At 41.2% G+C, this 13,284-nt stretch overlaps 1 protein-coding gene and 1 pseudogene across 6 annotated transcripts in view; one reads left to right on the top strand and one right to left on the bottom strand.

Annotated features, from left to right (window-relative positions):
* Positions 1-5,187: 5,187 nt before the first annotated feature.
* On the bottom strand, positions 5,188-8,874 carry LOC146442194 (uncharacterized; annotated as a pseudogene).
* WWP1 (WW domain containing E3 ubiquitin protein ligase 1) overlaps positions 7,358-13,284 on the top strand; it is a 57,161-nt gene continuing 51,234 nt past the window's right edge. For 3 of the 6 annotated variants that reach the window (XM_085053132.1, XM_085053136.1, XM_085053137.1), the window contains exon 1: positions 7,409-7,544. The gene's annotated coding sequence lies outside the window, so the exon portion shown is untranslated. Of the gene's footprint in view, positions 7,545-8,101; positions 8,261-13,284 lie in introns of those variants that run through there. The other 3 variants (XM_085053134.1, XM_085053133.1, XM_085053135.1) reach the window with 3 other exon arrangements.

Genomic DNA, 13,284 nt, shown 5'->3' on the forward strand with positions numbered 1-13,284 from the left:
GCAACCTAAATAGGGTAATAAAGGAAAAAGGACATAGCATTTCTTGTAACAATCAAAACCTTGATTCTCTGACTGTGGTCTCTAGACCACTACATTTCTCAACCTTTTCAATTTAAGGAACACTTAACCTCTAAAAGCAAAACAAATTCAAATGCCATCTTGTCCTTACTGTGCCAAAGTACACACAATGGCCCTTCAGAGATGAATAAAAGGTAAAAAAATTAACCAAATTTTTATTCTTCTCTTCCATACTGCTTGTATGTATGGGAAAATATGGTTGGGCAGGAATGTCTGGTTTTGACTTGCTTTTTGAGCTTCCTTTTGATATTTTATTGACCATCAATTACCCACAGACTATGGGCTGCATAGCATTGCTTTAGGTAGTGCTGCAATTAAATCACATCACTCACTGAGCACTGGAACTAATGAAGCTTGGTCTCTTAAAGATTTGTTTTTCATGGTTGATTGACTTTGGTGCCTAAGAATGCAAACTCAAACTAAAGCCTTCTCTTATGGTAGGCATTTATAAGGGCTGGCTGGTTTATTGTTTACTCTTTCCCTGCTCCCCATTCTCCAGTGGTTAACAGTGTGCAGTTTAATGATGTAGCTTTTCCTTTGTCCGTAGCCCTTCCAGGGACATTTACAGAAGCTCTCTACTATATGCTGCCATCTATTTTCTCAAGGAAAAAGAATTTATCAGATTTGCTAGACATGTTTGAAGTTGGCCTGTGAACTCAAAAAAGTTATTGTGGAGATTTAAGGGTAATTGCACAGACTTGGTAAACATGCGTCTTTCTTCCATGGGAAGTGAGAATAAAGTAACTGGCCATACTCTGATTTTCTTTTCCAAAACTCATTGCCCATTTATTGGTGAGAAAAAATACAAAATATTGCCACTGGAATTTGACCAGAACAACGCAAACTATTTCCCTTCCCTCATTTAAATGCTCTCCCCAAACCTCATGCCTTCTAAACAACCCCATTCTCTTCCATTCTCCACCCCCAAAGTGAACTGCTATGCTCCCACACTCTTCTGTGACTTATCACTTCCACTGGGGCTGGAGCCTCTTATTCTCCATTACCTGTCTCTATACTCATCCCAGGCATCTAAGTCACATTCAGCTTACTTAATATTTGTGCTCAACCTCAGCCCTGCTTTCAAGCCAGCAGGGCAGCCATGCTTCAAAAAAGTAACCCAGTACACAAGAAGAGACTTCAAACCGTGGCTCAACATTTATCTGCTACAATTTTAAGACACAAGTGAATTTATGTTAATACATTTCATGCTCTTGTCAGATTGAAAACAATACTTGATTAAAAGATAATTATATTTTAGCTGTCTTTCAAATGCAATACAATACGTTGACATAAAATCTGGGGCTTTGTATTTGAGAGAAGACCTTGCAGCAACAGACTTAAAGGAAATTACAACACAATCTCATTACAATATCAGATGAGATGTACTGGTTTGTAAATTTTTTTCCCAACAAAATAAGTCTAACACTCCATGCTGCTAAGAGATAGCACAGAAACAACACTTTGACAAGTTGTTTTCATAGTTTTCTAGGAGTTGGCACACCAACCTGTAGACTTAAAAGAAAAAAACTATAAATTGATAGCTGATTCACTAATGTCTCAATCATGACTAACAGATCTGAAAAGCTGACAATGTCAAGTTATTGAAAAAACGGTATTCTTGAAAGACAGAGACATTTTGGAAGATGTTTGTCCACAAAAAATACATTTTTTAAACTATAGATGAAAATCAATGAGTTTTAGTTTATTTCTTCAAATAATTCACTCAGTCTTTATAAATTTGCAACTTTTGATTTAACAATTTTTGGTCTTGGAAAAAGGTGTAGGAAGAAAAATCTTACAATTCCAAATTTACAGACAGAAACTAATATTGTCTAGATCCAGAGGCAAGCAATTTTATTGATTTATACTAAATGGAGTCAAGTCTTTGCAATTTTTCATATTTTAATTTCTCCACAATACTGCTTTAAAAACCTACTCATTTTAATTCAATCAGACACCAAATTTTTGTGAGGAATCAAGTTAAATTAAGTGTACCCAAGGTGATTATTGTTACGTATTATTTAAACTACTACATATACAAAACCCCAAATATTACAAACAAGAAGATGGTTGTGCCAAATATTGCATATATAATAGTAGAATCCATACCTCACACCTTAAACAAGAAGCAACATACTCATACCTCTGACAGATGGAATGAAATAAATAAATAAATAGGACTAAGTAATTGGATGGTTCAGTACCCGAGCTCCTTAATCATTCTGAAACTAGGGACTTTTAATTATACACAGTAAAAAGTAACTAAAGTGGGATTGAAGGACAATATACATTCAAGGTATAATTTTACAGACACAAACATGTATGTAAGTCAAACATATATATATAATTATACTCATTCTGCTTTCAGAACATAACAACCATGGAGTCTGAGAGAGAAACACGAGAAGACTTTGACCGAATGCCAAAAGTGCAGACATTCAGTTGTTATAAGGCGTGTTTATTGTCCTAGAACAGGAGCCAATATTGTGCATTGAAAAGCCATTGACTAAAATGTCTGAACATGGTTGGGAAGCAGGACCAGAAACTAAAACTTCCCAGCTATTCTAGCTTATGTTCCAAAGTTGCTGAGTTGTCCAGCATTACTCTGCTGCACTACCTTCAGTGTGCCTTTGTAAAGCTCCATAGGGCTGGCACAGGAAGGATAATCCTGTTCCCAAATCAGACAGCATTAATTGGTCACATTCTGACTTGAAATGAGAGGTTGGTTTGAGTTTAGGAGGGCACAGAACACAGGTTTTTTCAGGTCCCGGTATCCTGGCACCTATCATCGTACGGTAATTCCTGCTGATCACTGCGACCGTGTTTCTCCCTGCTTCTGTCCTTGCTGTAAGTTTTGTACATTTGTATTGATTTCACATCTTTTCTGTACTGGATACACCCTTCATCATGCTTCCCTGATTCACCCTTCCATGGATGTTAAGTGACATATTACCCACCACCTGGACCCCAAACAAACCAGTCATAAGTCAAGCATTAATTCTTTTACTGCAATGAAGATATCAGGTGCCTGTTGCCAATGCCTATGGACACTGAGTACCTCCACTGGCAGATGTGGGTGACTACATCTACAGGGTTTTGTGGCTTGTGCTCCTGAAGGCAAAATTTAAGTTTTATCTAAGCCACAGTTCAGGTACCTAAATGCTTTTTTGAATATGGTCCAAAGAAACTTGTCCAAAATTTTTCTTACTCTGCATGAGTTTTGTAAAAATAAATCTCCATGTAAAAAAAATCCCCAACAATTACCAAGGAAATCTTCCCTCTACTCTCATTAGATACTGCTTTTTTAAAAACTTTTTTTCACATTTGGAAGATTATGGTTGAATAAACAATCAACCTAACCACTTGCATTTAAGACTTGTATTACAAAATTTTGCTTATTTCAAACAGAAACCACACACAGACTGGTTTTACATGCTCAGGTGAAATCAGCTTGCATTGGAGTCTATTAATGGCAGAAAGATTTGGTTTCAGCCTCATCTTTTACTACTGCACTACTGTTAAGGAAGTTGAATTATTACACTTCACTTCCACTTTTCTGTAGAAGTTTTTAAGCTATTCTGCAGCATTCATGGTTATAGTTTAACATATGGATTTTGTAAGATTTTAGAGAAATCAAACAGAAATGAAAGTAGATGGTATCGTACACTAAAGCCATTAATTTGCAATTGTACTGGTTTACTTCCTATTGAGTTCTATGAGAGTTCTCCAGAAGTATAAATTAGGCAAAACTACTGTCACTCACTTGCACTTTCAAATTAAAGGCTAGCAGAGCTCATTGCCACTCCTGTGTATGCAGTTACAACAGAGAAACATTCACTGAAAGGGTAAGATGCAATTCCAGCCAGTGGAGGCTCTAGCTCTTTAAAACCTAGATTTTGCAATAGCCCATCCTAAAATCCATCCTTATCAAACATACCTTGTTCAAGCATGCCAGAAAAGATCTATTAAAACTGGATGATAAACCCAGTATATTCTGGAGTCTGTTTTATAGATATCTATCCTGAATCCAAGTTCTCCGAAACTCTCCTTACTCTGTGAAGAAAAAAGGAAAAAGATGTCAGAAATACACATGAGGAGATGCCGTTAAAATCTTTCACTAGTATTATAAATTACTATCTCAGGAATGCTGTGTATAGAAGGTACTCTTATATTTATTTAAAAAAAAATCTTCATTCAGACTCACTTGCAAAGTTCCAACTTTGGTTGATTTGTTTTGGTAAGTTTAGTGACTTTATCAGACCTTACCTGAGGTTAAATTTCTAAAGGAATAACTGAGGGGTTAATAAATGCTCTTTATTTCCCCCTACAACGAGCAAAGTTCTGAGGCAATAAGAACACCAGACCTGCATTAATTCCTGCTAGCCTTCAGCACTGTATGATAGAGTCTGTAACAACCTTTTCTGGGCAAAACACGGAAGAAAACAAACAAACAAAAAAGGTGTTTATCTACAAAATGAAGTCAACTGTATTTGCACTTTCTCAGATATAAGTATACAAGTATAACTTAAATGTTTTCAGCAAGTTTTCAATGTATGGCTTTTAACAATTAGGTATTTAATACTATCAGGTGGCTGGAGCTAAAGGGAGCTCTTCTGTGAAGACAGGCCAAGAGAGTTGGCATTTTTTAGTCTGGAGAAGAGAAGGCTCCTGGGAGACTTTATAGCACCTTCCAGTACCTAAGTGGCCTACAAAAATACCAGAGAGGGACTTTTTACCATGTAGATGTAGAGATAGGACAATAGGGAATGGCTTTAACCTGAAGGAGGGCAGGTTTATATTAGATATTAGGAAGAAATTCTATATTAGATATTAGGAACAAATTCTTCACTGTGAGGGGGGTGAGACACTGGGACAAGTTGCCCAGAGAAGCTGGGGATGCCCCATCCCTGGAACTGTTCAAGACCAGGGTGGATGGGGGTCTGAGTAAAACCTGGTCTAGTGGAAAGTGTCCCTGCTCATGGCAAGGGGGGTTGGGAACTGGATGAACATGAAGGTCCTGCTCAATCTAAAACATTCTATAATTCTATGTTTCCATTACCTACTGCTCTAAAAGTAGTCAGAAATATTAAAAAATCTTGAGGTTTTATAAGACATTTACAACCAAACTTGTGGCATTAACAAACTTGTGACATTTTACATTCATTAGTGTATCAAATGTCTTTCAAGAGGGAAGAATACTTGGAATGTCGCTGTTCCCCAGAGTGAAACAAATGTATGACAAAATTTGTTTTAAAACAGGGAGGAGGCAAGCTAGAGAAGCCCATAACTTGTGTACAGAGTATTGTTTTAAGTGACTACACACTTTTCATACTTCATAAGGCAAGAAGGAAGCACTTAGAAATTTTACACATATACTAAGAAAAAATACTCATACTTTCCATGAAGTATCAGTATCAGATTACTGATACTAGTAACAAGCAAAGCTTAACAGAAATCAATCTTATGCAAAGACCAGAGATAGAATATTGTCATTTACACCTTCACCCACCCATTGCAACGGGAAATATAATGCTACAACCATTTCATGTAGATTGCTTTACACCAGGAAAACAAACAGCCAGGAAAGTGAGATGGCACATAGTACCAGACTTTGGAAATGCTACCAAAATATTGTAAAAGTAGTTACTTGGAGTAAGCAAGTACCTAATTTTGGACAATCTCAGAACTAAAGAGAGACTCTAGTTTTCTTTAAATGTAAGCTTTAATTGTTGTAATATAGTATATGCTGAATTCCGTAACCCAGATGGATTAATTAGGTTGCTAACTGCAAATAGTTAGCCTTACTGCCCACGCCAGATTTTGTGAGTGTAGAGCTCATATGTTCTGTTACATCTGCTGTTTGCAAAAGCTCAAACCATCACAGTTTTCAGTCACTTGTACCAGTACTACCAGTCAAGTGAAGCCCAGTATTTCTTGTAGAAAACTATAAGATACTTTTAAAGTCTAACCGTACATACTGTTTCTTTTCCAAACTTTGTTTGGAAACTTTGTTTTCCTGTAAATTTTCTAGGAAGAATGAATAGGTTGGAAAGCAGTACTTTTGAGAGCATTCCTTCTATTTCTTGAAGGAATTTACATGCCCAAATCAGATTGCTGGCCCCCATGTTGTTTTTTAAGAATAATGAAATACCAGACGTTGCTGAAAGTTGCTTCAGGGTATCATACTGTAAGCTTTTGTTCCTTTCAATTAACAGTAGTGCTGGACTTTCTGGGACAACTACTCAAAGGCCTTGTTTACGCCCGAAAGTTCATGCTATCACTGCCTCCACAGCATTACGTTGTACGGTACGAAGACAAAGCTTCATTAGTCTTCAATGCAAGGCACAAATTCAGCCTCACATACTTGTGCATATGAATACTTTTAGGTTTGTAAAGCCGCAGGGAAGGCCTGTGGCTCCTGCCAGGAGCACGCCTGTCCCGTGCCCATGCCGGGGCTGCCGGAGGTGCCGCCGGGGCGGGCAGTGTCTCGCCCTGCAGCGGGGCAGCCGGGCAGCTCTGCGCCGCTGCCCAGGGCTGCGAGGAGCTGCGTCTCCGCCGCCTACATCCGTCCGCCCCACAACGGGAAGGGCTGCGTTAGTCAGACAGGGAGAAGAGGTGCGGCGGTGCAGGACGGGGAGCAGCCGGAGGGACGGCGGGCAGGGGCCCTGTCACGGCGGAGGCTCCCGGCGGCGCGCAGCAGCCCGCCCTGCCTGCGCGGCCGGGAGGGAGGGCGGGAGGCGGGTGGAGGAGACACCCCCCGCCTTATCGCTCGCACCACACCGGGGTGTGCTGGCTCTCGGCGGCGCAGTGGAGCTTTGTCACGGGACAGAGACTCGCAGGAGCCCTCCTTATCCTACCCCAGCAGGCTCTGTCCCGTGGACGGCGCCCCGAGGTTGCAGCCCGACCCCGCCTCCCCCGAGGTCGATTTCGTGCTCTCGGCTCTTCTCCCCGCCGCGGCGCCCGACTTGGTTCAGCCCGGGGCAGGCGCTAGGAATAAGCCCTGTCCCCTTTGAAGAGCCTCGGTTCAGGCTCGCCTCTTCCCTCCCACCGCCGCTGCGCACTGCTCGGTCCCGACTGGGCCCTCCCTCCCGGGCGGCGACGGCTCCGGCGGCTCCAGCTCCACAAGTTCCTGCTGCCCGTGCCCGGGGCGCGCGCACGAGGCTGGCTCGGCCGTCGGGGGCGCCCGGCGGGAGCAGCGGCGGCAGGAGCAGCGGGAGCAGGAGCAGCGGGAGCAGGAGCAGCGGCAGCGGCAGGAGCAGCACCAGGAGGGGCGGCGGCAGGAGGAGGGCTGTCGTACAGGAGCCGCCGATGCCACTGTGAGATGGCATCATTCTGCGCGGCGGCGGCGGCGGAGCGCGGCGCGGAGGGGTGAGGAGCCGACGCGGCGGCGAGGAAGCGAAGAAGAAGAAGAGAAAGGTGGGAGGAAGGAGAAGGAGGCGGCAGCAGCTGTGAGGCTGCGAGCCACGGTAAGGGCGCAGAACAGGCTATGCCGCAGCCGCTTCGGTTTGCGGTCTGGCCCGGCAGAAACACGGCTGCCGTCCTCGCTCCTCGCCGCCGCTCGGCCGTGGGCAGCCAGGGCGGGTGGGCGCTGCACGGGAGCGAGCTGCCCCTGTCACCGAGGGGCGGGGAGGAGGGGAATGGGCGTGGGGGCTAAAATGGCGAAGGAAGCTGTAGTCAGGTCTCGGTCTCTCTTTTCCGGCACTTTAACTCGTCTCACCCCTCGGGCTCTGCTGGCGGGGGGCGGCGGCTGTTGCTTCTCCCCTCCCGATGCCCCACATGGCGCCCGGAGAACGGCCGTGTTTCCCTGCCGGTCTCCCGCTCTGGCTCGCGTCTGGACAGGGCTGAGGGCCTCTGGGCCCGCACCTGGCGAGGGGAGGGAGGCTCGGGGCTGTGGTGAGCCCGTATCGCTATGGGGCGGGGGGAGAGCGAGGGGGAGTGTCGCCGGTGTCCGGTGTCAGGCGAATAACCTTGTTTATTCCTGTCTACGGCCTTTGCGAGGGTGTCTGAGGGCTGAGTCGTGACCTGTGTCAACGCTGAGTGGATTGCGAGAGGCTTTAGTGGCCAGGAGTCACTGAGGCAGTTCCACGGCCGGCCCTGGCTTGCTCATGTGCGGGGTGAAAGCAGAGGAGAAGGATATGTTGGTTTAAGTTCACCTTCCCTTGGTGAAGCCGGGGAGGAGGAGGTGAGGAGCCGTGTCCCCTCCCCGGTGCGCTGCTGTCGCCCCTCCCGGTGCCTCGGCTCTCGGGCAGGGCACGGCAGGGTGGTTTGGGTCACCGCTCTGCTCAGAGGTGTTTGCTTGTCTCTCGGGGTCCCTGGGATGTGTGTTTGACTGAGCAGACTCTGTGAATTGCAGATATCAAAAGACCTGTTTGTGTCGTTTATCTTTGTTTATGTTGTTGCAAAATGTTACAACCCAGTGTGTTTATTTACTTGATTTTATTTGTAGTTGTCTTATTTTTGGAACGATACCAATTCTCATCCCAGTTTAACTAGGATGATCTAGGTCTGCTTCCAGATCTATAAATGTTTAAACTATACGTCAAAGAGAGAAAAAGACTTAACACCATCTAATCATTTTAATGGGAGCTCTTCAATGTTTGAGTGAAACTGTAAAAAGAGGTATTCATATTTCAGTTGCATTTTCACAGGGCAGCTGTGTCATATAAAAAGTCATCAGGATGTTGTGCATTGAGAAAAACCTCTGGTTATGCAAGTTTAGTAATACTGGCTTACTAGGGGATGCAGTCACTGACTGCAGGTAGCTGGGTTATATATGGACATACATGTGAAGGACATTATGGTCTTCACAGTAGTAAGAGTCCACCTTTAAAATTGGTATTCTGGTATATTCTCTTTGCAGTATAGAAACAAAGGGACTGTTGTTGACTGTGATAATACTTTACTAACTTGGATTGGTTGTTTATTTTTTAAAAATTTTCTATGCTGCCTTATCCGAGTCCATGTTGGTCAAGGTATAAATTGAATTGCTATTTCTGGTCAATTGTAATACTAATAAAGATTAAAGAAATTTGCGTAGAGATAAAAGCTGAAGGCTTTTCATCCTTCTGAGAAAAATTTTACAGCCTCAAAAGCACAATTTACTTGCATTCATAACAAAGACGCTTTCAAATGGTGCAACTGGAAATACTTTTGATTGATGTTGGTTGTGAACTTGTGGGTGTAGAATCCCTTTAGTCACCTCTTTGATGTATATTTCGAGCTGTATTTTAAAGGTCTAGTCCTGTAGATGCTTCTAGCTTGAGCAACTTAGTACTGTCAGTAGACTTTCCCCAACAATACTGTCGAATAATTGCCTTAAATATATGGTTAAACTTGAAAGCCTGAGAGGTTTGGGACTGATTTATTCTCTCCGTATGGGACACGTTGTTACCAAAAGAATACAGATCATTTTTGCTTGTAAAATAGTTTACATTTGTTGCTAAACATCAGTGAAAAAAACACTGTAAGTCAGCCAGTACGTTTTTGTTAAAGGGTTTGCAATAAAGTTTAAATAATCACTTGCTTACAAGAGCTTCCTAAATCACAAGAATAATGATGGAGGTCAGAGCCAACCCCTTTTCCTGAGTCTGTGGAACCCATGGAAGAAGGAAAAATGTTTGCTAGTTTTGCTGCTTTTCATATTCCTTTTTATCTTTCAGTATGAAGAAGTACTAATAAATCTGATAATAATTTAATAAATAATAAACTAATAATTTCATAAGTTGGAATTTCTACCCACTGCCTGGTTTCTCATGAAAGAATGTGTGTGGGGAAAGAGATACCTTCTGGGTTTTAGATGCAAGGAAGAATCAGGAGTAAGGATCTACAACAAGGAGTTGGTATTGCATTCAGTTTCTTCGTGCTTCCTATGTCGTTAAAATATTAGACTCGAAAACTAAGGTGCCAAAATCTAAAAATCATGACTTAAGCCATGCCTATTAATTGGAAATGGCTACTCTTTATGCTTTTAAAGCAAACACTCATTGTTAGCTTAAAAAAACCCTACAACCTAAATCTCCCAGAAAAAACCCTCAAGTTCATTTTAGAATTGAGATAATGAAGTGTGAAGGCTAGGTGAGGGAATGGATGGAGTGATAAAAATAAGTGCTTAATGTAAACTGTCTGTAAGTAATTCTTGTAAGTTACTTTTAGCTGTGTTAAAAGAACTCTTTTTTGGTAAACACTGAAAAGAAGGAGTGAAGCTACTGATAAAAATGTTCTGTCTTTAAAGCTAGCTTAGTACTGCACTTGCCTGCTTCTGCACAGTGTAACATTCACCTGAATTAAAGAAAAGAAAGAATAAAAAGAAAAAGCCATTCTGGCTCTGCATCAGTTGTTTAGCGACTCAGAATCAGAAAAGCTGCTCCAGTGTGCCTGATGAAAGTATGTAAACTGGAGCAGGATTCCCCAGTTTCTGTGGTAGTGTCATATTAACAAAAATCCTGTTATTTTTGCTGTGCACGTGAAACTTGTAAACCAGAACTGCTGAACTCTTCCTTTGAATTCTGAGTTATGCAATGTGAAGTGACACTCTTCTATATACGTAGGGCTATGTCCACACACAGACAGTAGGCACTGGTTACATCCAGGTCCTTCTTTCAAAGTTTGTTGCTGTTATATCAGTAGGCCACTTTCTGTGTAGGTGTTCACTCGGATTTACTGTAGTATGCTGGCATTCTCCTGTGGTGACATAAAGTGGCCATAGCCAAGGACCATTGGAAATACTGGAGGTCTCACCTCTGTTTTCTTGAAGAAAAATAATATGGCTGGGAAGAGAAACCTCTTCTAATTAGCAGGAGCTGGGAGTGTCCAGAAGAGGCATTCCAAAGGCTTGTAGAAAAGAACAAGTCTTAGAGTGGCGCACCCTCTTTCCCTGCCCTAACCCCCCACCCTGTAGAACACTGTCATGACATAGTTCTTGCTAAAATTTGCTACGATACTTTTTAAGATGTAGTGAGAGGGCGTTTTTGTTTTTAATTGCTTTTTGTAAGTGAAAAGCTCTGATTACTGGTGTTTTGGATATGTATTTGTTGTGTTTGAGGATCTGCTAGTTTAACCAGAAGTGTATTTAAGTTTAGCTCTGTTTTGCAAGTGTAGTGTTGCTTTACAGAGAAACACTGGAGATTCCAGGGAAGTGATCAGCTGTCAGAGTGGTTATAGCATGTCAGAATTGTTTACAGGGGAGAGTGCTAGGCTTTTTTTCTTTAAATTTCTTAGCATTGTGGGGAAAGTATGTCAGGAAAACCTTTAGGTTTCTGTTACATATAGGTTTTAGTAATTATTACGTATATAGTATGAAGCAATTAATCATTGCAGTTTACATGACTGTACTGCTGTAGTTCTATAGCAGCCTATGTATGGCAAAGAAACCATTATTTTTTAATTCCCTCTTCCCTCAGTCAGTGTTGAGGATTGTATAAATTGTTAATCTAATCTATGGTTTGATAATTCAGTACTGTCAAAAAAAGCACTTTTAAAATCCTGTTAAAAGAGGACATGACTTTGGATTTAACTTATAAATTCTACTGATTTTGAAGACTCAACTGAATTTTACTTAGCTGGTTGTGTTACTTTATAATGGCCTATGATTAAAATAAAGTCATCAATAAAAATTGGAGCGAAGCATGTGTTTAACAAAGCAGATTACGTTCTTGGGTTTTTATTAATAATCATTTTTCTTTTCGTTGGAATATGTTAGATATGCTTATGTTCTGCTTTAAGTGGCTGGAGTCTGAGCATGCTTAAATGTAACCAGTTCAAAACCTGAAGACTTAATGACATCAGTGAGGTTGTTAACTTGGGGTGATGTAATAATGAGTACAGCCAATAGTCTTTTCTTTTGCAGTGAAATTCAGTGTCTGATAAACTGAAATCTTTTAGTGTATCAGAATCTTTCATTGGCTCAAATCACTTTGGAATATTTTTTTCCCAAAGATAATGATCTGTTACACAGTAGGGCAGTCTCTTGAGTTGTCTTTCATGTAAATGGCATTGAGAATGGAAATGCATGTTGATAACTGATCACTCAAGGAGTTCAAATGACACAGAATTACTCCTGTTTACTTTTATTCTGTTAGGATTTTAGACTTATTTTACATGAAATTGTTTTGGAGATAGAACAAGGCAATTTAAAAACTGATGAGAAGAGGCAGTCAGATTCTAACAATAAGCAGCAAAATAATTCTGGTTTATGCATTCAAATATCTTCACCTTGCAGCCTGAAGTGGGCAGAGGAGAGCTCTCATCTGTGCTTCTGTGAGCATAGACAGCAGTAAACAGGATACTCTGCACATATTTCTCATTTCTGGGGTTTTTAACCCAGATCTTTTGCTGTAAGCTCTAAATGGAGCAGGAGATTATCAGAAGAGTCCTTTAAAAAAGAAACAACGAAAAGCTTTTATTTGTTCCTCATATAGGTGGGTAAGAAATATAAGAGAACTTTGGATTGTTTGTGCATTTCAAGGTAGCCAGCAATTTCTTAGTATAAATCAAGTCAAATGAGTTTTAGTTCTAGAATGAGGTAAAGTAAACAGGAAAGATAAAGTTGATCATCTGTAAAATTGCACAATATGCCTTGGCATAAGAACTGATAAAAATGCATGTCCAGTTTTGAAGTGCAGTGCTCTATTAGTTCTTGAGAAATTCAGATTTTTTTTTTTTGTTGCTGTTGTTTGTTAGGATGAACTAAAACTGCTGAACAGATCATGAGGCCTTAGTCTTGAAAGCTGGCCTTGTTTTTACTAACTGGTGTACCAAAATTAGCTCTCTTGTATTTCCTAGCATCTGTGATGGCATAAACTTATGTTTGTAAACATAACAATTAAAATCAAAATAAAATATAAGAGGAAAGCTCAATAGAAGATGAAGAGTAATAGGATTGGCAAACTTCCCTTTTCCCCTCAGGTCAGAAGTGTGGAAGCTGCTGCTTAAATTTCAGTTCCCTTTTTTCCTCCATTCTTGGCGCAATTTATTTTCCACTTCCAGCTATCTTCGTAGTGTGTTATCTTTTTAAAAAATGATCACTTTTCGTAGTATCTGAAAAGATTTTGAGCTTAAAAAAAAGAAAAAAGTAAAGGTGTATTTTGACTTTGAGATGCTAGCTACAAGGACAGGAAAAAATCAGTTAGTATTGAAAATATGGTGGAGGACTGATATCTGTGTGTCATTCCAAAATAAAATAAATCCCTGCCTGAATGTCTTGTAAGA

This window comes from Lichenostomus cassidix, chromosome 2 (genome assembly GCF_008360975.1).
Source record: "Lichenostomus cassidix isolate B80296 chromosome 2, HeHo_3.0, whole genome shotgun sequence".
Taxonomy (NCBI): Eukaryota; Metazoa; Chordata; class Aves; order Passeriformes; family Meliphagidae; genus Lichenostomus; species Lichenostomus cassidix.